A 27,872-nucleotide genomic window follows, 5' to 3' on the forward strand; every position below is an offset into this window, starting at 1 on the left:
ATTTTGTAATATATTTTATTTTTTAGTTATATAAAAATGATCAAATAGTAACAGATTCCCATGTCTGTTTTATATGTATTCAGCTTTACTTTCTTGTGACTCTTTGAAAGTCACAGTGCATGTTTTGTTTAATATGTGTGCATTTATTTTCTTAACAATTTGAGCTGGTGTTTTCACATTTGCCCAAGTAAACGTAGTATGGACCATAATGTGAATTTAATTCAAACTAATTTGTTTTTTTAATTTACTTGCGTCTGTGCTCAGGTCATGTTGGCCGATGGTCAAATCTAATTCGGCAACTGAATACACACTGTGACACTATGGTAAATGTGTCACAATTCTACTTCAGACTGTGGCTCTGCATTGTGGGAGGAAAACGCAAACTTCTCCACTGTGATGCCATCCTTTCAATATGCAACTATATAATATAATCCAAGCTGTGGGTAGTTCATTACTTTTCAGTACATGTTATTTCTCTATGGTGTTAGAGTGTAGCCTAAATTCAATATATAAAGCAGGAATACATTCAGTTCTGTCCTGCTTCTGCCCAGTGTTAAGTAGGACTCCTACTAAACAAAGCTGAACAGAGGATCAATCAGCAGAATAAGTGCAGGAACATTTGTTTATGATACGGTTTTAAATGCATTTTAAATTAATTCTAAGAGTTATGTACTAATGATTTTAATTGTCCAAGTGTAGCCAACACTAGTGAGTTACTGGAAACACAAGTTTCTTTAGTGTTTACAGTATTTTCTATTATTAGAATATTTTTATAGTGTAAATCTAAAGTCTATATGATTCTGCAACTATAAGGACAACAAGCAAAATCATCTTATTGTCTTGTAATGTTTTATCAAGTCTGTTCAGCGCTTTTAAACAGAGGTCCCGTATACAAACCCTCAGATTTGTGTTAAAACGCTGGCATGCTTGTGATTCCTTCAGGCTAAAGCACTAACTCTAGGTGCATGTACTATCTTAGCTATGTTTTATCTGGGGGCAGTTGATCGGGTAAAGACTGGAGGCAGGACAGAAGCCAGACATCATGTCCTGCCTATTAGCTCCACACTGCCAGGCTCATCTATCTTTATTGGTCATCCATTAGCCTGCATTAAAGGGAGACACGGGATAATAGCAGTAATGATGCTGATGATGGAATTAGACTGCGGGTACACACGTCATCATTGCAGTGCTGCGCCTAGAATCACAAAGAGTTCCCACAGTATGGACAGATAAGACAAACGACCTGCTGCAGCTCATATAAAAGCACAGGCGCGCGATAGAAACACACAGAACAAGATGAGGACTCGAAATCAAGTTGAAATATACAGTAACTGTGGATTTTGCAGCACAGAGTCAGCTGATCTGAAGGCAGCCAGCGTGGCAGGCTGCAGGAAGCACAGATGCTGGTACAGGTGTCTGCGTGATAACTCCATGTAGGACTGCCAGCCTGAGCAGCAGCAAAGTGACAACGCTGGGCATTAGGCGGACGGGACAGAGGGATCATTAATGCACCTTTCTGGAAACAAGCTACGATCGGGAAATCACAGGGTAAAATGAAGATATGCATGTCTGGTTCCCAGATGATGGATCCAGAGCGGGATAAATGTCTCTCATAGGCAGCATCCATCATGAATGTTTACAGTCCAGGCTAATGCTGTTTTCCTGTTTTGTTTGTAGGAACCTCACTAGTCCTTCTCTTAATATGCCACTTAATTTGCTCTGCTAATCAACCATGAAGAAGGCATTCACCAATTTAGAAAGTGATAGTCCATGAAATGAACAGCACAGGCTCATACACGCCACATACTAATGCTTCAGGGCCTGAAGACAGACCTTTAAGACAGACAGAACGAACGGACACGCACGCACGCACGCACGCACGCACGCACGCACGCACGCACGCACGCACCTTTCTGTGAATACAGCCTTCATTAAGCATGTAGAATGGTATCAGCGCTGGCCCTACGCTCATGCTGTGATCCACCCGTAAGACACGGATCTTCTTCATAAGGAACATAATGACCAGCAGATACTGATCATATTTCATCAGCAGTCAATTCCAGTTCATTAGGGCCGCTCTCCCTCCTGATGCGGACCTTTATTGATCCTGCCGGTGTCACCAGATTGTTATTCTCCACTAACTAGATAGGGAACCCACACAATTCTAATTGATAGAGTGGCAAAAACAGGTGAAAAGAGTGAATTTTGCCCCATTTGTGTGGGAGCGGCTGCCGACACTTTGCCCTTTCTGCATCTGCATCAAATGTCAGACATGACACAGAAAATCCTAAAAGTATCAAGGCCGACTCCGGGTTTCAGTGAGAATTTTTCTTATTCCTCTAATACCTTTTCCACCGTCTCCTCTCTTCTAATCTCTACTTATCTGGCAGCCAGGTGAGCTGCAGCACATGGCTGGTGGGCAGGCTTTGGTCTGTGGGAATACAGCTCATCTTAATGGTATTTCTCCCCCTTTCCTTCACTTCCCTTTGCTTCTCTTACCCTTTCCTCCAGGGCGGCTGTCAGACAGAGACAGAGGCAGCCAGTGAACTTCTCATTGCTGCTGCAGCTGACAGCAGGGAGCCGCTGGGATTGGACGAGCGGCCACAGCCGCCCATCATGCACAGGGGCAGCCTGGCTCACAGGTGTACAGCATCTGACAGATAATGGCCGATAAAACCCGGGCCAAGCAGCAGCTTGTGGGTCGCTAGGGAATGGTAGGGGGGGGGAAACGGGGGCAGACTGAGGGGCGAAGGGCTCCGACAACTAGTAGCCTTTACTTAACCACAGACCAGCCGGACACAGACCCCCACCCACACACAGCGGTGAAGGACAGACAAGGTCATAGGCTTCAAATCTCCTCAGAATTATTCCTGCAGCTCGGTCCACACCTGGAGGAGGTTGAGGCTGATTCTGAGCTAAACACAAAGTGTCGGTGCAGCTGCTCTGTTCAAAAAAGCAGAGCACAGCAGCCATCTCATGTCTAACGTCCTTATTATTTACTGTATGTTCTACTTTCTGTTGAAAGAGCTCAATTAAACATCTACTTGCCACTGTCTTGTCAAATCTGAGCAATGCGTAACTTTGCCTCAGGGGAGAAAAATAAACACAAAACATCCCCCAACCCACATATTTCAGCGGGGACAGACAAACGCTTCCAAGGATTTCTGCGTTGGCTATGAAAAAGTATGTCACATGTCATGCGTCTCCTCTGCCGTCCACGAGCAGGATGCTACAGGAGCTGATGTGACAATGGGAAGCGCAGCCTATCTCTCACCGCTGAGACACATTGAGCTCCGTGGAGGCAAAAGCAGTCAAGACAAATCTGGCAATCAGCTGCTGCGTGGTCTCAGACGCAGGCTGACAGTCCACCTCTGTTCCCACTGAGCTGTCGCCGCTGAGGAACAGGAAAGCAGATTTTAAAGCTTCAATAGACAAGAGCTTCAATGGACACGTGCATGGGATTAGAAGACGAACAATTATGACCAAAATGTGATATTCTGCTTAAAACTATGATAAACAGTAGTTTTATGACACACTACTGGAAGCATTGTTACAGTACTTCAGTAACAGTAACATGTCTTCAGTACGGTTGTAATTGGCTTGTTGATGCGTTGAAACAGACTCTGAAAATCCATCTGTATCATTCCTTGATCTCCAATAGAGGTCAGTACAAAGTCACACACTCATGCAGGAGAGGCAGAGTTCTAAAATGGAGAAAGTCTGAAGTTGAAAGTTGAAGTCGTGAGAGAAGGTCTGTGGACGCTGCAGCTGAACCTGTGAAATGGCATCAATAATGCATAACAATTTTATTTATGCGAACAGCCCTCTACATACAATTACAGCCTGCGGGCGCACAGATCTGACAGAGGGACTGACAAAACGCAGGAAAAGTTGATGGCCTTTACTGCAGCAGCAAAGTATCTTCAGGCAACGCATACAGACATACACTGTATTTTGACAGGCTGGGGAATACTCTGTGATGAACTATTTAGCAGCGTGACAAGTTATCGTTACTCCTGGTAAAGTATCCATGTGGCTGCAGACGTACTGTATGTGCTGTAAAGTTTAGGATCCTATAGGCTCAGAGGCAAAGGAGATGGAATAGGGCTCGAGCAACACAGATATAGCAGTTGTTTAGAGAGACAAGGTCCTGTCACACACACACACACACACACACACACACACACACACACACACGGTCCCAGAAACTCAATCCACCAGCCATAACACGGAGACAGAGTGGCATCAACCTCTATTATCTAGTCCCTATGCTGCTAACACAAAAGGCTCCCTGGAACAAAAATCCAATCAGTCCTCTCTAGGAGGATTTGCTCCACAGCAGTGCTCAGCAACACTGGTGGCTGTGCTAGCGACAAAGAAATAATCTCAGAGCCCACAGCCTGTTCACAGCCTGTTTACTGCCTCCGTCACTTTGCCCTTTTAGAAGGAAGACAGACACAGTCTCCACTTCTGTTGTCATTTACTGTCCTCTGCATTTAACACAGACTCTCCCTCCGCTTCTGCATGCAGAAACATGAAACGCATGCCTGACTGTGTGTACGGGGCGTGAAATTATAGTATTTATGACAGAAAATATTTATTCAAAACATTAGTAACATGACAGAAAAGTAACCTTCAGGCATATTGAATTGAAGTCATTATTTAATGACAAATATTTTCCAAATCCCTTCCATATGATGCTTCCCCTTCCACCCTCCCTTATGAATCCTATCTCTCACAAAGCTCCATTCTTTGTCCGCTAAATTATCGCACTCGTTCTCCATTCATTAGCATGCTGCTGCTTCTTTAGCCACGCTGCTGAGAAGCCTTCAGCAAAATCAACTGGAAAATACTCAATCTGAGAAGGCCGGCGCGCTCCTCTCCTCCCTCCCATCCTTTATCTCATTCTTTGTTTGTCTTATGTGTTTTTTTTTACCACATCAAAATGGAAGCATAGTTCCACATAATGAAAAGAACCAAGATAAAATATGCAAATTCCCAGAGAAAGAATATAATTAGGGCAATAATAGGAAGTGTTGTTTTCAGAGCTGCTCATTTACACAAAGGCCTAATAGTATTTTTTTAAATAATGTCATTTCCTTTTTTCCTCTTTCAAGGAGCAAAGTCCTGTGCTCCATTAAAAACAAATGTCTGTAGCTCTAAAGTCTGAAAGTCAACTAAGCTTACATCAAGCCATCAAGAGATGTCTTTGAGCCCACGTGTGCAGGCCTGGAACCGCACAGGACAGAGCAGAGTTAGTTCAGAGAATAAAATACTGGACATTTGTAAGTAGCCTTAATGAATAAATGGGAGGAAATAAGATTCTTATTTTCCATCCTATCTCTGAGGGGGACTGGTTTGGTAGATCAGCTAATGAAAGTCTGCACAGTAACCGAAAAGGGGGGTAGGAAAAGTATAAATAAAGAGCCACGATGCTCCTTTTTTAAAGTGGAACTGATACCAACACACAAGAGTTTAAACATAGTTCATGTAAATCATGAAGCACACATTTCATCAGATTTAGAGGCAGCAGGGAAACTCTTAGCAGCGCCAATTTCACAACCACACTCCAGGAGAGCTATTTGCGAAACGATCAAGAAAGAATACATCATATTTGAAACAATAGCACCACCACAACACTCATAAATACAAATCACTAAACTGTTGAACAGCTGCCCGGAGACTTTCATCTGGAGCCACGTAAGCCATTAAATGGCTAAGAGAAGGCTTGGCTGTCGCATTGCTGCAAATGAGAGAAAACCCCGTTGACCCCACATTCATGCTGCACACAATTCAGTTTGATGTGATCCTTAACTTATTCTGCTTTGTTCTGATGCACGGCATTCAAACAGGGAGCCGCTGTAGATGATGGAGAGAAAGACCTGCTGCGATCCTACACTTAAAAAAAGTTAAAGTTTGACTATTATTCATTGACTGTACATTTACGGTCAGTTTCTGAGGCTCGTCATATTTAACTGAATGAATGTGTGCGGCAGGTTGCTGCAGACTGAGCTTCTTGCATTGACTCACTATCAACGGCAAACCAATTTCCACGGCTCCTTTTTTTCCTAATGGTGTGTTTGTTTTATTAACTGCTGCTGCTCCTGGCAAACTGAGTTTAAGCCACTTTAAGTGTCACTGTGGTAAGAAACTGGTTTCCATGTTCCACTGTATGGACGTGTATGTGAAGTCTTAAAAAGCTTTCATCAGTCTATTTTAAGCACATACAGTAGGATGTAATGGATCTAATTTTATGATGCTTTGATCAAATAAATTAGGTTCTTTTTAGATTTGCTGGTTCCATTATTTGCCCCTTTCTCCAGGTGTGGGCTATTTTTCTGCAGTATTTGCTCAGTCAAATTATGTTTTTAATGTTCTTCACAGAATATTAACTAAGGTTAATGAGTATCAGAGCTAAATAAACACACACACACACACACACACACACACACACACACACACAAACACACACACACACACACGGACATGATAGGAGAGGGACTTCTAGATAAAACCAATTATTTCAAATTGTAAAATGAGGTTTGTTCAACTTTCATGTCCAGGATTTGAATTCTGTTTGCATTCAAAGCATTAGGATCATACCTTTAAGCAGCTGCCTTTCACAGTCATACAGTAGCTCATTACTATGTAAAATAAAAAAAAATTAAGCTGAGATTATCAATATTAGCAGCTGACTGTGGAACATGTGACCTCTGGCACTTTAAAATATGCACAGTGCCTAGATAGAGCGAAAAGAAACAACATGTATCAGTAGAGGCAAACTAACAAAGACCATTCTATTCTGCTGTGACAGAATCAGCGAGGAAATGAAGATTCAAAGAGGGAAATGATAGACGGGAAAGAAAGTGAGCGGAGATCTGCGAACTGTCTATTATCTCTATGCTGCTTCATTGTTTAGCCTCACACACACACACACACACACACACACACACACACACACACACACACACACACACACACACACACACACACACACACACACACACACATGGCACATGCATCTGTGCACAAACCTAAAAGTGCATGCAAAACTACACAAAGATTTACACACAACAATTCTCTCAAATCTGCCCAGATCTCATGAATATGATTGACCTTTTTCCACTGTAATGCTGAGAGTGCAGAAAGGGGAAAGGAGAAACTAAACAGAGGCAAGCAGAGTTAATTTAGAACAACACATTATTGGACGCTGACTGCAGATATGGAAAAGGACAATCTAATCGATAAGCCCAAAGAATGACAACGGCTCCTCAAATCAATGTCTGCACCCCATTTTCTCACTGTGAAAAGACAAAGGCTTCGGTGCGGGTGTTGTTGTTGCTCCGTACATGCGTGTGTGTGTACCTGAACGCTGCTGTGGTGGAACAGTTGCCAGGACTAATCATTATTTAGTTGTGGCGAGGCTGGAAAGGTCAGCAGTCTGAAATGTCAGGCTGTGTTCAACAGGAGCCAGATGCAGTCGTGCGCTGCTCAAGTGTCCAATTAAAGAGGGGCCGAGTGAGGTTTGAGTGGGTCTGCGTGTGGGGGTGCATGTGTGTGAAATAGGAAAGACGCAGACGAGATAGCTGCTGTTTTAATTTTTTTCTGTGCATATACTGAAGCTATATATTTGAAGTACTCGCACTTGATTACTTGTGTGAATGTTTTTTCAGAGCAGCTAATGAATGCCATCAGAAACGCAGGCCGACAGAGCAGCGGGGCAGAGTCCTCATCAGATGTCTCTCGCTCTCTCTCTCTCTCTCTCTCTCACAGCACGTTATGAAGTCACTTGAGCCTATTAGTTTGTTCACACCCTGTGATTCTCCCTGCTGTCCACGTACAAAGACGAGGCGGCGAGAGATGAGCGGAGGGAGGAGAGAAAAGGAAGCGGCGCAAAAACAAAAAGGGGGAAGAAACAAGAGGACAAAGGCGACGCGGTGAAAAGACAGAGCTAATAAATAACAGCTGATAACGAGAGCTGCTCAAATGAGTAGAGGAATAAAGCAGAGATGGAGGCAGTTGAGAGGATCAGGGAAAGAACAGAGCACAAACTCCTTCAATTGGCAGAGAGAAGGAGATGGTGTCCTGCCTGTGTTTCCCTATCTGAATTACTCATCTGAAAGCCTCGCCCGCTCTTCATACAGCCATCATAATAACCTTCACCATGTTCAGCGTGTGTGTGTGTGTGTGTGTGTGTGTGTGTGTGTGTGTGTGTGTGTGTGTGTGTGTGTGTGTGTGTGTGTGTGTGTGTGTGTGTGTGTGTGTGTGTGTGTGTGTGTACGTCTGGGCCCCTACTGTGAATAGTAATAAGCAGCAGGGCAGGATAAAATATGTCGGCTAAGTTAAGAATATAATAGACTCCCCTTCAAGGCCAAACGTAAAAACAGCCTGAATAATGACCTGCAATAATGTACACAGCTCTACGCTGAGCTCTGCACCGGTCAGAGGACCAATCCTTTCAGTGAGAAAGAACCTGGAGCTGTTTCACTCCAAAAGAGAGCAGTTCCACTGAGAAGTGAAACATAGAAGTTAACTCAGAGTTCCCCCGCGACAAATCACCAAAATGTTCAGCTCAGACACCTGAAAGTAAGGCTTTTAAATGGATGGAGCGGCAAAAAGGACACTTGACTATGAATGCTATATAATCTTTTGACAAACGCGCGTGCTTCTGGTCATTTCTGGTTGTCCTCTGTCAAACCGGGTCGCTCCGGGACGAGTCCCGGCTCTGCCGTTACGGTTGGAGCTAAATGAACACGGCGCCTACGAGACTCACGCTCGCATTATTCTAATCAAAGCGCATTAGATCATCCAGATCCTTTCCACATATGGGTCTCTGTATCCTCCTCCATCTCCACCTGTTTCTCCTGACCCGTTTTTTTCAGATTTCTCCTCCTTCTCCATCTCGGTGGATCCCTCATTCTCACAGCTGCCTCTCTGAGACAGGCGCAGACTTCAGTGCAGGTACTTGGTGACATATTTCCATTCAGTCAGACTTGGAGCACCATATGTGTGCCTGACTGCCGCACTCTATAACGTTGAGCTGCATGTTAGATACACTTCAACCTAATTAACACAACTGTGCCCATATTTTAAATGTCATTCACAAACAGGCAATAAAATAAAAATGAAACCTCAACTTTGTTGTTGTGCCCTTTAAACCATTCCTGAACCTTTGTTGCATCATATGGTGAGATACAGCTCATACAGTACTGTCATGTGTAGCCATGCTTAGGTACTGTATGTGGTACAGTACAGTATGTAACATCCATGTCCGGGTTTCCCAGCAGAACCTTGAACCAAAGCATCACCTGCCTTGGTCTGCATCCTTCCCACAGTCGTCATTTCGGCATTTATTGCATCACATTCAGGCAAATTACAATAACTTGATTGATATTGTCTTGACTGTACATTAGGATTTGCATTGGAGAAGAACACAGCTTTGTACTGTATGGGAGACCAGTTTAATGTCCTGGTGATGTGTTGGGGGTTGAGAGGGGAGTAAAGCTCAATCAGGGACTTACCAGAGTTGGTGATGGTTAACAAATCCAGACGTCGTTGTTGCTGAAAGAACCAGAGAAAAGAAGTCAACACATTCTTTATAACTGTCATCACTTCTCATAAATAATAATGCCACATATCTCTAAATTGAAGAAAGGCTCTTGAAATATATATACACCAAATGTCTTAACTCTTGACTCAGTGGTACTTTCGGTAAGCTTAAATTGATGTATGGTGATTTCTACTTTACAGACTAAAGTACTTCCTTCAACATTTGTGTGAGTATGACCTTTGAAAGAATGTGCAATTTTACACTTGATGTCTCCAGAGGCTGAGGAGAGTAAAGGAGGCACTGTAGTAGTCAGGTGCACTTCTCTTTAAACCGCTCTCTACACACACACACACACACACACACACACACACACACACACACACACACACACACACACACACACACACACACACACACACACTGCAGTAATCAACACTTACCCTCCTTATATATCAGTCCCTCAGGAAAGGAGAGTTACATGTCTGAGGAAAGTGCTTCACACTCACATACTGTACATGTGGCTGAACGAGGCCCACTGTACACTCATAGGTCATAGTCAAAACCAGCTTTTAGGCCCAGATTTCACCACTCTTATTAATATTCAGCTACTGAGTGGAATAAGCAAAGAGACTCTCAGAACACACTTACTCTCTATCCGCATACATTGCTGCTCCGAGTGGATCCCTCTAAAAGGCTACTACATGTAAACACTTAGTATTTATTCCCTCACTCTGAGGGATTTTTAATAAACAATAAGTGGAGGAGGTTCAACGAGTGCAGAGAGGGAAAAAGTTTCAATACCACAAGTAAGGAGCCAAACACAAGAGTCACGCTACCCTTTACACATCACTCAGGATGAAAACTGTCAGAGAAGTGTTTATGAGGAATGTAATGAGGAAGAAAACATGCTAGGTCATAGGACTGTGTGCTACTTTAGATTACTCTGCTTTCAGGACAGCATTCCTACAATCTGAGAAAATTTAAAAAATGACTCATGAAAACTGTAGAATGTGCTGAATAAAGAGTCTGCTTCAATTACTGTAGGTGACATGAAATTGGATAAATATTGCACTACTAATGCAATAGCTCTTCATTCATGAATAATCACTTTAATCACTTATTTTTTTATTAACATTTCACGTGTCTTACTAAAGCAAGCACTTTGTTTTCACGGTGAAACACAGCTGGTATACTTTTGAGTTCACCCGAGACAGTGGAAATTCTCAGAGTGGAGAGGCTGTTGTGAGGCCCTTAAAGAGGGAGTTGAGATTTCAGTCAAGTACTGAAGGGAGTGAAGGATGCTTGTGTCTGCACTGATGAGGGAAGGTCATACCAGCGTTCAGGAGTCACAAAAAGGGAAAGTAATTCATAACCCTTGCTGCATGAAATGCAGCTGCCTGTACACAACAATTCCCCAAAGGCAGCGGTAAAAATCAAAACCACTGAACACGTTTAGTTTCAGTGCGAAACAGATTTATTGCCACAAGAATCTCCTCGTGTACAAACACAGTGCTCCCCTCAAAAAGCGTGACGGTGTGAATAAGCACAGATCAGCAGCAGAGGTCGCGTAGATGACGCAGACGAGCTGAGATCACACAGCGCTTCACCTGCACCCTCATTTCACAGCAAACCTGCAGCTTTCAGACGGGGATCCACGGCCGGCGCACACGCTGTTACCACCACCCACGGAAGAAACGGAGCTGCAGCACCAACCAGGGACAGCAGGGAGGGAGCATCCCAGGGGGATAAGACCCTGATTACACTGAACTACACTGCAGAATGAGGAGGTGAGCCAATCCAACAATATCCAGTTGCTCACTGTTCTTAATATCTCTATTCCTTCCATGTCTTTGTCAGTGGAAGTCAATCTCTCGTGAAAACTACTACAGATAGAAAATATCAACAGTCATCTGCTAATCTTTTGGAAAACATACTTTTTATTATTAGGTGAGACTGAATTATCACTGTGCAGCACCCTCTACTGGGTCTCCAGGTTTCTGCAAGTGAACAAGTACTAGAGCATCATGTGAGCATAAATATGAGTGGCAGTAATCATATTCACACACACTGTGCAGTAGATCTGCATTAATAACATTAATTATCTCTTTCATTTTAAAATATCATTCAGGTGGGTTTCTTCTGAACTGAAGGACTGAAGATGCCTTTGGGATGAGAGGGGAATCATTCTGGGACAATGCTTTGAAATCTACTCTCAAACCAACGAGAATGTCATTGTCCCACTCGCAACCACACTCTGACACACACACACACACACACACACACACACACACACACACACACACACACACACACACACACACACACACACACACACACACACACACACACACAATAAGTGAATGTGTAAGCAGCAGATGAAAAGTGGTGGCACCCCGCAGCCTGCCAGTATGTACAGAGAGATAATGAATCTGTGGTGGAGAATTACAACACGCCGCCACTGTGCTCGCTTCCCACTGCTTTTGTTAGGCCCTAACATGGATAAGGTGCTTAGTGTTCCTTAGGAGAGGGAGAGAGACCAACAGGCACACGCACAATGAGAGGGAGCGGGGCGAACCTGACACACAGAGAATTACATTAGTGAAAGCATTTTAGGGCAGAAAATGGGATTGAATTAATCTTTATCAAACACAGCCAAGAGCAGGGGGATCAGAGTGGATGGTCACTGCAGGCCCGCTGCCACAAAACAAGCACACGTTAGAAGCCAGGAATGTTTATCACTAAAGATTGATTAGAATCTCTTCACCCATACAAACTCCTTCAGTAGTTGCTAAAAGGGCTCAGAATTAACATTCCTCTCACTGTAACTGTCCCAAAACATGTAATAGAAATTCAGGCTGTCTCACTGATAGTTTATTATTGATGGAGGCTGCACAGCTAAACTAAAGCAGAGGAGAGGTTTGAGATGATGTGCTCCTTAGTTTCAATAGGACATTTATTGTGCGTCTTGCTACTGATTTTCCCAATATTTCAGGTGTTTCACCTTCTTAATTGTCATTTCATTGGCCACTAAGACAGTAGGACCACCATATATACACAAACTGTGCTAATCAGACTGCCCTGTAAGCACCTGTTAAAAGCTCCATGAAGGATGAATCAATATTTGCTAAAATACACTGCCTGGCCTATAGTGGTTTACCAAAGATTAATCTAGACGGGTGTGTTATTAGGTCAGAACACAAGGAAGCAGTTGGGAGCCAAAGGTGACGGCCACTCCAGCTGTCATGGAAGCTCAGCCAGTCAGCGTGGACTCTGGGGCTCTGCTGCTCGCGGCAGAGTCAACAATATAGACCCGCAGACTAGCTACTGTGTGATATGAGAACATGATTAAGTTTTATTTTTGAACTGGTCCATTTGCCCACATCAGTCTTTTATTATGATGTTTAATGGGAGCAGCTCAAATAATGTTCGATTTTTACCTCTATGTCTGAAGTAAATACAGTCTCATACAAATATTTAAATTCTGAGTAAAAGACAATTAACTCACTTTGTGTCTTTATCAGATTATTTTATTAGTTTCTATAAGTGTGACTTGTATACTACTAAAAAACGAATACTTCTAATAATTTAAATGACAGTCACAGCATCACCCCTGGAAAAACATACAACGTTCTTCTCAGTATAAATAGGGTCACCAGGATTCATCATCAGGCTGGGACACTGGGCTAATCTGGCCAGGAGAACGAATGAGGTCAAATTAAGTGACAGCAGCGGGAAAACCATTAATGTACTAAACCCCTACTTTATGACTAAATTAAATATTCATGCACAATCTACCCAAAACCCATTTGCCAATATTTCAGAATTTACTTTTCATATTTGCTGATTGTTATCACGCAGAAAAGAGAGAGCGTGGAAATGGAAGGGGAGAAGAGACAGAGCAGTGGATTGGGAGCGGTGGGGGGTGGGGTGTATCCCAGCCATCATTTTGTAGCTCATTTCAAATTAATTTAAAGTCAATACGGCTAAATTACACTGCCACAGCCACCGTACCACTACTTACACAATATTCAGCTCATTGTGAAAAAGCAATGTGCTGCAGCTGTCATGAAAATACTGACTTTTAATTTAGGAATTCATAAACATAACACCACTATTAATAATCATACTCATTTATTACCATTTATTTTTTACTGATATTAACCCAGTGTAGTGGAACCTATTTATAACTTTCTTATAAAGGTTAAATGTCTAACAGTTGACGGCTGCTAGTAGATCCAGCACATTTTAGGGCCAGCAGCCAGTCCTACTGTTGTCTCCTCTTAACCCACAAACACACAAACGTCCCCAGTAACACGCAGCTGACGGCCGACGCGGTCGTAAAAAAGAGAATGGTTGTCAACATTATGAGTCATCGCTCATATTTCTCTGGTTTTCTCATCTCTGCTCCCTTTCCTGGCTTATCACCTCAGCTGAGTCACTAACACACACACACACAACACACACACACACACACACACCACACACACACACCACACACACACACACACACACACACACACACGAGCAAAGAGGGGGACCTGCTGCACTCGCCTGCCTGTGTGTCTAACTGTGTCTTAGTCATCGTCCTTTAGCAATAAAACAGGGGCAGGTGAGGTAAGAATGAGCTAATGGGAAGAGTTTGTGCTACGTTTGGGTGTGACTGTCTGGATCAGACAAGAACTGAGAAAACTGAGGTAATAAAAGGATTTACTGTAAATGGATCCAAACAAGAGTAATACAAATGACAGGGTGCAATAAATGACCCGTCCAGAAGCAAGAAAACCTGAAATAAGATACAGAAGAACCAGGACAGAGGCAAAAATAAAACAAACCCAAGTACACGACAATGAGGTTGAGTAAAAGAAGTGAAAGAGGCCAAAAACAAGAGCAAAAAAACATGGACCAGGCTGGAAGCAGACAGTAAACACAAGACTTCATCTATGAATCACTGTACAATACAACAAGACACAAAGAACCAGGAAACAGGAGGGGTGTACATGTATGTGAAGCAATGATGTGCCAATGAAGCAGGAGAGGAAAGACAAACAGGACAAATGAGTGAAGCCAGATGAGACAGTATGTAAAAGAAGGGGAGTGCGTGACGTTAGAAAAGACGTACGCGTTATCACAGAAACGTGACCGCGGCTCTGTTTGCACGACGGCGTCGGTGATGTGTGCCGTGATGCCGAGAAGGGAAGCGAGCGGACAGACAGACAGACAGACAGACAGACAGACAGACAGACAGACAGACAGACACACAGACAGACAGACAGACAGACAGACAGACACACACACACACAGACACACACACACACACAGACACACACACACACACACACACACACACAGACAGACAGACAGACAGACAGACAGACAGACAGACAGACAGACAGACAGACAGACAGACAGACAGACAGACAGACACAGACACACACACACACACACACACACACACACACACACACACACACACAGCACACACACCACACACCAGCACACACACACACACACACACACACACACACACACACACAGACAGACAGACAGACACAGACAGACAGACAGACAGACACACAGACAGACAGACACACAGACAGACAGACACACAGACAGACAGACAGACAGACACACAGACAGACAGACAGACAGACAGACAGACAGACAGACAGACAGACAGACACAGACACACAGACACAGACACACACACACACACACACACACACACACACACACACACACACACAGACAGACAGAGACAGACAGACAGACAGACAGACAGACAGACAGACAGACAGACAGACAGACAGACAGACAGAGAGCAGGGCTTTGTTGCGTGACCAGGAGCCCTCGGTTAAAAATACAACAAACCAAATAAAAGATTCATTCCTTGGGAGAGCAGCGAGCAGCGTCCCGCAGAGCAGAGGGAGGGACGGCCGCGCCGCCTGCACAGGATGCACGGTCCTCCCGCTGCCGCCGTTATTGCATCCGTCCAGCGCCGCAGCGGCTGCAGTAATCTGATAATGCACGCGGGCCGATGAAAACGCGGCTCACGCTGACACATGAATATGCAAGTACAGGAAACACACATGGAGCATGTATAGGCCACATAGACAGGCGCCGCCTTCTCATAAAAAAAACTGATCCAATTCAATCTTAATTTCATTCATTATTCATGAAAAGCCAGGAAACCCCACAGGTCAGAGATAACCTGTCACATCTGGATTCCAAAAGAGGACTGAGTCTAATCTAAAACACCGCGTTAGATCCCTAAAATACTGACATGGGAATATGAACCTAAGCTAAGCCTGTAAATACCCAGCTCACCACCTACACACAAGCATGTCTCCATTATGGGTTTCCCCACAGGAGTTTGTCTGGACACGGACTAGGACATAAAGGCAGACCTTGAAAGTGTAGGTGCAAATCAGATTACTGACGGTAGGTGGGTAATAAGCACACAAATGCACAAAGGCTCTGCCAGGAAACGAGTGTCTCATCACTAGACCTGGTAGAAGTCTAGAGAAGAACACGTCCTGAGGTGGAGAACTGGGTCCACCACGACCGGCCCCTGATCCCCGTCCTCAGAGACGGGACGCTTCATACTGTACACCACAACCTCCAGAGTCCAGGGAGGTCTTTACCTTTTCTACTACCCAGGATCCTTTGCACCGGGTGAACGCTTCACTAGATTCTCCCCAGTTAACACTCTACTGTAGACATGACACCACCAACAAATGTGAAGACTGAATATTTGTTATGACATCATGATATCAATCATGCAGAATCACTGCTTATCACTGAGCAGTGTGTGTGTGTGTGTGTGTACAGTATGCACACTACTGTAATACAGTAGGTAAGCTACAGTTAGAAGCCTTGCTGAGTCAAGAGTTCCCTTTGTGACCTCGCAAACAATCAATGGCAGCGTCTTGACACCGTGGCTCCGTCAATGACTGGAGGACGCCCACGGCATACTCGATGCCACCACCTTACGATTGCACTCAGAAACAGAAGGACTCTGTCCTGTCATCGTTTCCCCGTCGGGCTGTGATTGACCCCTGCCCAATGGAGTGCAGGGGTATGACCTGGTATTTACCAGAGAAATGCCGATCAATGGCCTCCTACTAGCAGGCGTGCGATGAGGACAACCCCACAGCAGCTGGGGAGCAGGGCTCCAGGCACGGCTCCATCAACAGACTTGGTTTACTGCTGAATCACCTGCTTAATACGTATTTTACTCGTCCAGAATCTGTTTCCTGGACTCTACTGCTTCCTTTTTTCCTTCAGTGCGCTGATGGCTTCGTTTGAATAGGGTCCACTGCTGTGAGAGGAGTAATCCATGTGAAACTACTATATTAATGCTACTGTATTATCAGTGGAACAATGGTGTGAGGGGATGTTGGTCTCCTGCATGTGGATGGCTTTAAAAAAAACGGTGTCCTTCAGACAAGTTTAGGAGCGCTAGCGTTTCGTTTTATTACAGTGTGGTCTTTTCTACTGTGTAGTAAAAGGTTTTATCTCCAGGAAACACTCCAATGTGAATGGTATAGTGGAAAATCCACCTTGGTTTCATAGTCTTATATTTCCATCATTTTCTGTTAGTGGTCTTCAATCAACTGTGAGAGATGTGGAAATGAAACTGAGACTCCTCCATATGGGACTTGAAGCTCTTTCTCTTTGATGTTAACAAACAGCCAAAGTTTTAGTGGGTGAAACTGAAACTTGTGCCGGAGCACAGCAGTAAAGTTACGTATTGACTTGCTGATCTCTCTGTCTTCACACCGACTCTATTGGAGTATCAATAGACAAGACGCAAGGTTGAAAAGTTCACCAATCTCTCCTCCGAGCCTAATTGGAGCTGAAGGTCAGGAGACGTGTATGTTCCTATTGGTTTATTGTCTTTATAGATCCAACGCCAGTGGTAAAAGTGTGTGTGCGCATGCTGTGAAACAATTCTCCTCTCTTGTGTCTTGCTGCCTTTTTCCATTTCAAACTCCCTCCATCCTTTATCTCATTCTTTGTTTCTTATGTGTTTTTTTTACCACATCAAAATGGAAGCATAGTTCCACTAATGAAAAAACCAAGATAAAATATGCAACTTCCCAGAGAAAGATATAATTAGGGCAATAATAGGAAGTTTTGTTTTCAGAGCTGCTCATTTACACAAAGGCCTAATAGTATTTTTTTAAATAATGTCATTTCTTTTTTCCTCTTTCAAGGAGCAAAGTCCTGTGCTCCATTAAAAACAATGTCTGTAGCTCTAAAGTCTGAAAGTCAACTAAGCTTACATCAGCCATCAAGAGATGTCTTTGAGCCCACGTGTTGCAGGCCTGGAACCGCACAGGACAGAGCAGAGTTAGTTCAGAGAATAAAATCGGACATTTGTAAGTAGCCTTAATGAATAAATGGAGGAAATAAGATTCTTATTTTCCATCCTATCCTGAGGGGGACTGGTTTGGTAGATCAGCTAATGAAAGTCTCGCACGTAACCGAAAGGGGGGTAGGAAAAGTATAAATAAGAGCCACGATGCTCCTTTTTTAAGTGGAACTGATACCAACACCAAAAGTTTAAACATAGTTCTGTAAATCAGAAGCACACATTTCATCAGATTTAGAGGCAGCAGGGAAACTCTTAGCAGCGCCAATTTCACAACCACACTCCAGAGAGCTATTTGCAAACGATCAAGAAGAATACATCATATTTGAAACAATAGCACCACCACAACACTCATAAATACAAATCACTAAACTGTTGAACAGCTGCCCGGAGACTTTTCATCTGGAGCCACGTAAGCCATTAAATGCTAAGAAAGGCTTGGCTGTCGCATTGCGCAAATGAGAGAAAACCCCGTTGACCCCACATTCATGCTGCACACAATTCGTTTGATGTGATTCTTAACTTATTCTGCTTTGTTTGATGCACGGCATTCAAACAGGAGCCGCTGTAGAGATGGAGAGAAGACCTGCTGCGATCTTACACTTAAAAAAGTTAAAGTTTGACTATTATTCATTGACTGTACATTTACGGTCAGTTTCTGAGGCTCGTCATATTTAACTGAATGAATGTGTGCGCAGGTTTGCTGCAGACTGAGTCTCTTGCATTGACTCACTATCAACGGCAACCAATTTCCACGCTCCTTTTTTTCCTAATGGGTGTGTTTGTTTTATTAACTGCTGCTGCTCCTGCAAACTGAGTTTAAGCCACTTTAAGTGTCACCGTGGTAAGAAACTGGTTTCCATGTTCCACTGTATGTATGGACGTGTATGTGAAGTCTTTAAAAAGCTTTCATAGTCTATTTTAAGCACATACAGTAGGATGTAATGGATCTAATTTTTGATGCTTTGATCAAATAAATTAGGTTCTTTTTAGATTTGCTGGTTCCATTATTTGCCCCTTTCTCCAGGTGTTGGCTATTTTTCTGCAGTATTTGCTCAGTCAAATTATGTTTTTTAATGTTCTTCACAGAATATTAACTAAGGTTAATGAGTATCAGAGTCTAAATAAACACACACACACACACACACACACACACACACACAAACACACACACACACACACACCGGACATGATGGAGAGGGACTTCTAGATAAAACCAATTATTTCAAATTGTAAAATGAGGTTTGCAACTTTCATGTCCAGGATTTGAATTCTGTTTGCATTCAAGCATTAGGATCATACCTTTAAGCAGCTGCCTTTCACCAGTCATACAGTAGCTCATTACTATGTAAAATAAAAAAAAATTAGGCTGAGTATTATCATATTAGCAGCTGACTGTGGAACATGTGACCTCTGGCACTTTAAAATATGCACAGTGCCTAGATGAGAGCGAAACGAAACAAATGTATCAGTTAGAGGCAAACTAACAAAGACCATTCTTCCTGCTGTGACAGAATCAGCGAGGAAATGAAGATTCAAAGAGGGGAAATGATAGACGGGAAAGAAAGTGAGCGGAGATCTGCGAACTGTCTATTATCTCTATGCTGCTTCATTGTTTAGCCTCACACACACACACACACACACACCACACACACACACACACACACACCACACACACCCAACACACACACACACACACACAACACACACACACATGGCACATGCATCTGTGCACAAACTAAGTGCATGCAAAACTACACAAATATTTACACACAACACAATTCTCTCAAAATCTGCCCCAATCTCATTATGATTGACCTTTTTCACTGTAATGCTGAGAGTGCAGAAAGGGGAAGGAGAAAACTAAACAGAGGCAAGAGTTAATTTAGAAAACACATTATTGGACGCTGACTGCAGATATGGAAAAGACAATCTAATCGATAAGCCCAAAGAATGACAAACGCTCCTCAAATCAATGTCTGCCACCCCATTTCTCACTGTGAAAAGACAAAGGCTTCGGTGCGGGTGTGTTGTTGCTCCGTACATGCGTGTGTGTGTACCTGACGCTCTGTGGTGGAACAGTTGCCAGGACTAATCATTATTTAGTTGTGGCGAGGCTGGGAAGGTCATCAGTCTGAAATTCAGCTGTGTTCACAGGAGCCAGATGCAGTCGTGCGCTGCTCAAGTGTCCAATTAAAGAGGGGCCGAGTGAGGTTTGAGTGGGTCTGCGTGTGGGGGTGCATGTGTGTGAAATAGGAAAGACGCAGACGAGATAGCTGCTGTTTTAATTTTTTTTCTGTGCATATACTGAAGCTATATATTTGAAGTACTCGCACTTGATTACTTATGGAATGTTTTTTCAGAGCGCTAATGAATGCCATCAGAAACGCAGGCCGACAGAGCAGCGGGGCAGAGTCCTCATCAGATGTCTCTCGCTCTCTCTCTCTCTCTCTCTCTCACAGCACGTTATGAAGTCACTTGACCTATTAGTTTGTTCACACCCGTGATTCTCCCTGCTGTCCACGTACAAAGACAGGCGGCGAGAGATGAGCGGAGGGAGGAGAGAAAGGAAGCGGCGCAAAACAAAAGGGGAAGAAACAAGAGGACAAAGGCACGCGGTGAAAAGACAGAGCTAATAAATAACAGCTGATAACGAGAGCTGCCAAATGAGTAGAGGAATAAAGCAGAGATGGAGGCAGTTGAGAGGATCAGGGAAAGAACAGAGCACAACTCCTTCAATGGCAGAGAGAAGGAGATGGTGTCCTGCCTGTGTTTCCCTATCTGAATTACTCATCTGAAAGCCTCGCCCGCTCTCATACAAGCCATCATATAACCTTCACCATGTTCAGGCGTGTGTGTGGTGTGTGTGTGTGTGGTGTGTGTGTGTGTGTGTGGTGTGTGTGTGTCGTCGGGCCCCTACTGGTGAATAGTAATAAGCAGCAGGGCAGGATAAAATATTCGGCTTAGTTAAGAATATATAGACTCCCCTTCAAGGCCAAACGTAAAAACAGCCTGAATAATGACCTGCAATATGTAACACAGCTCTACGCTGAGCTCTGCACCGTCCAGGACCAATCCTTTCAGTAGAAGACCTGGAGCTGTTTCACTCCAAAAGAGCAGTTTCCACTGAGAAGTGAAACATAGAAGTTAACTCAGAGTTCCCCGCGACAATCACCAAAATGTTCAGCTCAGACACCTGAAAGTAAGGCTTTTAAATGGATGGAGCGGCAAAAAGGACACTTACTATGAATGCTATATAATCTTTTGACAAACGCGCGTGCTTCTGGTCATTTCTGGTTGTCCTCTGTCAAACCGGTCGCTCCGGGACGAGTCCCGGCTCTGCCGTTACGGTTGGAGCTAAATGAACACGGCGCCTACGAGACTCACCCGCTCGCATTATTCTAATCAAAGCGCATTAGATCATCCAGATCCTTCCACATATGGTCTCTGTATCCTCCTCCATCTCCACCTGTTTCTCCTGACCCGTTTTTTTCAGATTTCTCCTCCTTCTCTCCCTCTCATCTCTGTGGATCCCTCATTCTCACAGCTGCCTCCTGAGACAGGCAGACTTCAGTGCAGGTACTTGGTGACATATTTCCATTCAGTCAGACTTGGAGCACCATATGTGTGCCTGACTGCCGCACTCTATAACGTTGAGCTGCATGTTAGATACACTTCAAACCTAATTAACACAACTGTGCCCATATTTTAAATGTCATTCACAAACAGGCAATAAAATAAAATGAAACCTCAACTTTGTTGTTGTGCCCTTTAAACCATTCCTGAACCTTTGTGCATCATATGGTGAGATACAGCTCATACAGTACTGTCATGTGTAGCCATGCTTAGGTACTGTATGGGTACAGTACAGTATGTAACATCCATGTCCGGGTTTCCCAGCAGAACCTTGAACCAAAGCATCACCTGCCTTGGTCTGCATCCTTCCCACAGTCGTCATTCGGCATATTGCATCACATTCAGGCAAATTACAATAACTTGATTGATATTGTCTTGACGTACATTAGGATTTGCATTGGAGAAGAACCACGCTTGTACTGTATGGGAGACCAGTTTAATGTCCTGGTGATGTGTTGGGGGTTGAGAGGGGAGTAAAGCTCAATCAGGGACTTACCAAGTTGGTGATGGTAACAAATCCAGACGTCGTTGTTGCTGAAAGAACCAGAGAAAAAGTCAACACATTCTTTATAACTGTCATCACTTCTCATAAATAATAATGCCACATATCTCTAAATTGAAGAAGGCTCTTGAAATATATATACACCAAAATGTCTTAACTCTTGACTCAGTGGTACTTTCGGTAAGCTTAAATTGATGTATGGTGATTTCTACTTTACAGACTAAAGTACTTCTTCAAACATTTGTGTGAGTATGACCTTTGAAAGAATGTGCAATTTTACACTTGATGTCTCCAGAGGCTGAGGAGAGTAAAGGAGGCACTGTAGTAGTCAGGTGCACTTCCTCTTAAAACCGCTCTCTACACACCACACACACACACACCACACCACAACACAACACACCACCCACACACACACACACACACACACAACACACTGCATTAATCAACACTTACCCTCCTTATATATCAGTCCCTCAGAAAGGAGAGTTACATGTCTGAGGAAAGTGCTTCACACACTCACATACTGTAACTGTGGCTGAACGAGGCCCACTGTACACTCATAGGTCATAGTCAAAACCAGCTTTTAGGCCCAGATTTCACCACTCTTATTAATATTCAGCTACTGAGTGAAAAAGCAAAGAGACTCTCAGAAAACACCTTACTCTCTATCCGCATACATTGCTGCTCCGAGTGGATCCCTCTAAAAGGCTACTACATGTAAACACTTAGTATTTATTCCCTCACTCTGAGGGATTTTTAATAAACAATAAGTGGAGGAGGTTCAACGAGTGCAGAGGGAAAAAGTTTCAATACCACAAGATAAGGAGCCAAACACAAGAGTCACGCTACCCTTTACACATCACTCAGGATGAAAACTGTCGAGAAGTTGTTTATGAGGAATGTAATGAGAAGAAAACATGCTAGGTCATAGGACTGTGTGCTACTTTAGATTACTCTGCTTTCAGGACAGCATTCCTACAATCTGAGAACATTTTAAAAAAATGACTCATGAAAACTGTAGAATGTGCTGAATAAAGAGTCTGCTTCAATTACTGTAGGTGACATGAAATTGGATAAATATTGCACTACTAATGCAATAGCTCTTCATCACTGAATATCACTTTAATCACTTATTTTTTTATTAACATTTCACGTGTCTTACTAAGCAAGCACTTTGTTTTCACGGTGAAACACGCTGGTTATACTTTTGAGTTCACCCGAGCAGTGGAAATTTCTCAGAGTGGAAGGCTGTTGTGAGGCCTTAAAGAGGGAGTTGAGATTTCAGTCAAGTACGAAGGGAGTGAAGGATGCTTTGTCTGCACTGATGAGGGAAGGTCATACCAGCGTTCAGGAGTCACAAAAAGGGAAAGTAATTCTAACCCTTGCTGCATGAAATGCAGCTGCCTGTACACAACAATTCCCCAAAGGCAGCGGTAAAAATCAAACCACTACACGTTTAGTTCAGTGCGAAACAGATTTATTGCCACAAAATCTCCTCGGTTACACACGTTCTCCCCTCAAAAGCGTGACGGTGGAATAGCACAGATCAGCAGCAGAGGTCGCGTAGATGACGCAGACGAGCTGAGATCACACAGCGCTTCAACCTGCACCCTCATTTCACACACAAACCTGCAGCTTTCAGACGGGGATCCACGGCGGCCGGCCACACGCTTTACCACCACCCACGGAAGAAACGGAGCTGCAGCACCACCCAGGACAGCAGGGAGGGAGCATCCCAGGGGATAAGACCCTGATTACACTGAACCAACGGCAGAATGAGGAGGGTGAGCCAATCCAACAATATCCATCATTGCTCACTGTTCTTAATATCTCTATTCCTTCCACGCCTTTGTCAGTGGAAGTCAATCTCTCGTGAAAACTACTACAGATAGAAAATATCAACAGTCATCTGCTAATCTTTTGAAAACATACTTTTTTATTATTAGGTGAGACTGAATTACACTGTGCAGCACCCTCTACTGGGTCTCCAGTTTCTCGCAAGTGAACAGTACTAGAGCATCATGTAGCATAATTGAGTGGCAGTAATCATATTCACACACACTGTGCGTAGAATCTGCATTAATAACATTAATTATCTCTTTTCTTTAAAATATCATTCAGTGGTGTTTCTTCTGAACTGAAGGACTGAAGATGCCTTTGGGATGAGAGGGGAATCATCTGGGACATGCTTTGAAATCTACTCTCAAACCAACGAGAATGTCATTGTCCCACTCGCAACCACTCTGACACACACACACACACACACCACACACACACACACACCACACACACACACACCCACACACACACACCACACACACACACACACACACACACACACACACACAATAAGTGAATGTGTAACAGCAGATGAAAAGTGGTGCACCCCCGCAGCCTGCCAGTATGTACAGAGAGATAATGAATCTGTGGTGGAGAATTCAACACGCCGCCACTGTGCTCGCTTCCCACTGCTTTTGTTAGGCCCTAACTGGATAAGGTGCTTAGTGTTCCTTAGGAGAGGGAGAGAGACAACAGGCACACGCACAATGAGAGGGAGCGGGGCGAACCTGACACACAGAGAATTACATTAGTGAAAGCATTTTAGGGCAGAAAATGGGATGAATTAATTTTATCATTTATCAACAGCCAAGAGCAGGGGGATCAAGAGGATGGTCACTGCAGGCCCGCTGCAACAAACAAGCACAAGTTATGAAGCCAGGAATGTTTATCACTAAAGATTGATTAGAATCTCTTCACCCATACAAACTCCTTCAGTAGTTGCTAAAAGGGCTCAGAATTAACATTCCTCTCACTGTAACTGTCCCAAAACATGTAATAGAAAATTCAGGGCTGTCTCACTGATAGTTTATTATTGATGGAGGCTGCACAGCTAAACTAAAGCAGAGGAGAGGTTTGAGATGATGTGCTCCTTAGTTTCAATAGGACATTTATTGTGCGTCTGCTACTGATTTTCCCAATATTTCAGGTGTTTCACCTTCTTAATTGTCATTCATGGCCACTAAGACAGTAGGACCACCATATATACACAAAACTGTGCTAATCAGACTGCCCTGTAACACCTGTTAAAAGCTCCATGAAGGATAATCAATTTGCTAAAATACACTGCTGCCTGCCTATAGTGGTTTACAGATTAATCTGACGGGTGTGTTATTAGGTCAGAACACAAGGAAGCAGTTGGGAGTCAAAGGTGACGGCCACTCCAGCTGTCATGGAAGCTCAGCCAGTCAGCGTGGACTCTGGGGCTCTGCTGCGCGCGCAGAGTCAACAATATGAACCCCGCAGACTACTACTGTGTGATATGAAACATGATTAAGTTTATTTTTGAACTGGTCCATTTGCCCACATCAGTCTTTATTATGATGTTTAATGGAGCAGCTCAAATAATGTTCGTTTTTAACCTCTATTCTGAAGTAAATACAGTCTCATACAAATATTAAATTCTGAGTAAAAGACAATTAACTCCTTTGTGTCTTTATCAGATTATTTTATTAGTTTCTATTAGTGTGACTTGTATACTACTAAAAAACGATACTTCTAATAATTTAAATGACAGTCACAGCAGCACCCCTGGAAAAACATCACACGTTCTTCTCAGTATAAATAGGGGCACCAGGATTCATCATCAGGCTGGGACACTGGGCTAATCTGGCCAGGAGAACGAATGAGGTCAAATTAAGTGACAGCAGCGGGGAAAACCATTAATGTACTAAACCCCTACTTTATGACTAAATTAAATATTCATGCACCAATCTACCCAAAACCTTGCCAATATTTCAGAATTTACTTTTCATATTGCTGATTGTTATCACGCAGAAGAGAGAGCGTGGAAATGGAAGGGAGAAAGACAGAGCAGTGGAATTGGGAGCGTGGGGGGTGGGGTGTATCCCAGCCATCATTTTGTAGCTCATTTCAAATTAATTTAAAGTCAATACGGCTAAATTACACTGCCACAGCCCCGTACCACTACTTACACAATATTCAGCTCATTGTGAAAAAGCAATGTTGCTGCAGCTGTCATGAAAATACTGACTTTTAATTAGGAATTCATAAACATAACACCACTATTAATAATCTATACTCATTTTATTACCATTTATTTTTTACTGATATTAACCCAGTGTAGTGGAACCTATTTATAACTTTCTATAAGGTTAATGTCTAACAGTTGACGGCTGCTAGTAGATCCAGCACATTTTAGGGCCAGCCCCAGTCCTACTGTTGTCTCCTCTTAACCCACAAACACACAAACCCCCAGTAACACGCAGCTGCGCCGACGCGGTCGTAAAAAAGAGAATGTTTGTCACATTATGGTCATCGCTCATATTCTCTGGTTTTCTCATCTCTGCTCCCTTTCCTGGCTTATCACCTCGCTGAGTCACTACACACACACACACCCACACCACACACACACACACACACACACCACACACACCACACACACACACCCACACACCCGAGCAAAAGGGGACCTCTCCTCCCTGCCTGTGTTCTAACTGTGTCTTATCACTCTTTACAATAAAACAGCGTGGGTAAAATACTTGGAATATTTTTGCTACTTTTGTTCTTCTTATCAACAGAACTGAGAAACTAGGTAAAAGGATTTCTGTAAAGATCCAAAAGAGTAATACAAATGACAGGTGCAATAAACTACCCTCCAGATCGAACACTACAAAGATGGGAAACAATTAGAGCTGGGAGTGGGTCATAGGTTCTATACTGCTCCTTAGTGAGCTGGTAGTCACTAGCGGGGAGTATACCAAAACCCACAAAAACAACACGACATGACACGACAAACGAGAGAAAGAGCAAAGAGGGGAGCGCGCTGCTGGTTGTGTCACTGGCTAGTCATGCAGCGAGATAAAACAGCAGGTGACGGGAAAATGGAAGGTAATGGGAAGAGTTTGTGATACTTGGCGTGTGACTGTTGGACAGGTAGAAGAGAAAAGGTGGGTAAGGTAAAAGGATTGTGTGTAATGTGGATCAACAGGAATACAAATGGGAGGCAGGGTGAGATAATGCGTCCGAGAGAAAGAGGATACGGGGGGGATACCGAAGAACAGACAGCAGCAAAAATAAACAAACCCAAGATAACCATCCGTACAATTGAGGTGAGTAAAAGCAGTGAAAGAGGCCAAACAACAAGAGCCCCAAAAAACATGACCCAGGCTGGAAGCATACAGTAACACAGACTTCATCTATGAATCACGTCACATACAACAGACAAAAGAACTAACCAGGAAACCGGCAGGGGTGTACATGTATGTTGAAGCCAATGATGTGCCAATGAAGCAGGAGAGAAAGGACAAACATACCAAAATGAGGCAGCCAGATGTAGACAGTATTTAAAGAAGGGGATTGCGTAACGTAAAAGACGTACGCGTTATCACGAAACGTGGACCGCGGCTCTGTTTGCACACGGGGCGTCGTGATGTGTGCCGTGATGTTCCGAGAAGGGGAAGCGAGCGGACAGACAGACAGACAGACAGACGACAGACACGGACAGCAGACGACGACAGACACACAGACGACACAGACAGACCCGACACACAACACAAGACACACACACACACACCAGCACCACACACCACACACACACACCACCACAGACAGAACAGAAATACAGACAGACAGACAGAAGACAGACAGACAGACGACCAGACAGACGACAGACAGACCACAGACACGCACAACACACACACACACACACACACACACAACACACTACACACACACACACCAGCTGGTGGGCAGGCTTTGGTCTGTGGGAATACAGCTCATCTTAATGGTAT

The 27,872-nt window shown here is 43.6% G+C and overlaps 1 protein-coding gene across 1 annotated transcript in view; it reads right to left on the reverse strand.

Moving 5' to 3' along the window:
• Positions 1-27,872, reverse strand: part of agbl4 (AGBL carboxypeptidase 4) — a 226,899-nt gene that overhangs the window by 68,862 nt on the left and 130,165 nt on the right. The window lies entirely within an intron of this gene.

The sequence above is a fragment of the Betta splendens genome, chromosome 4 (assembly GCF_900634795.4).
Source record: "Betta splendens chromosome 4, fBetSpl5.4, whole genome shotgun sequence".
Lineage (NCBI taxonomy): Eukaryota > Metazoa > Chordata > Actinopteri > Anabantiformes > Osphronemidae > Betta > Betta splendens.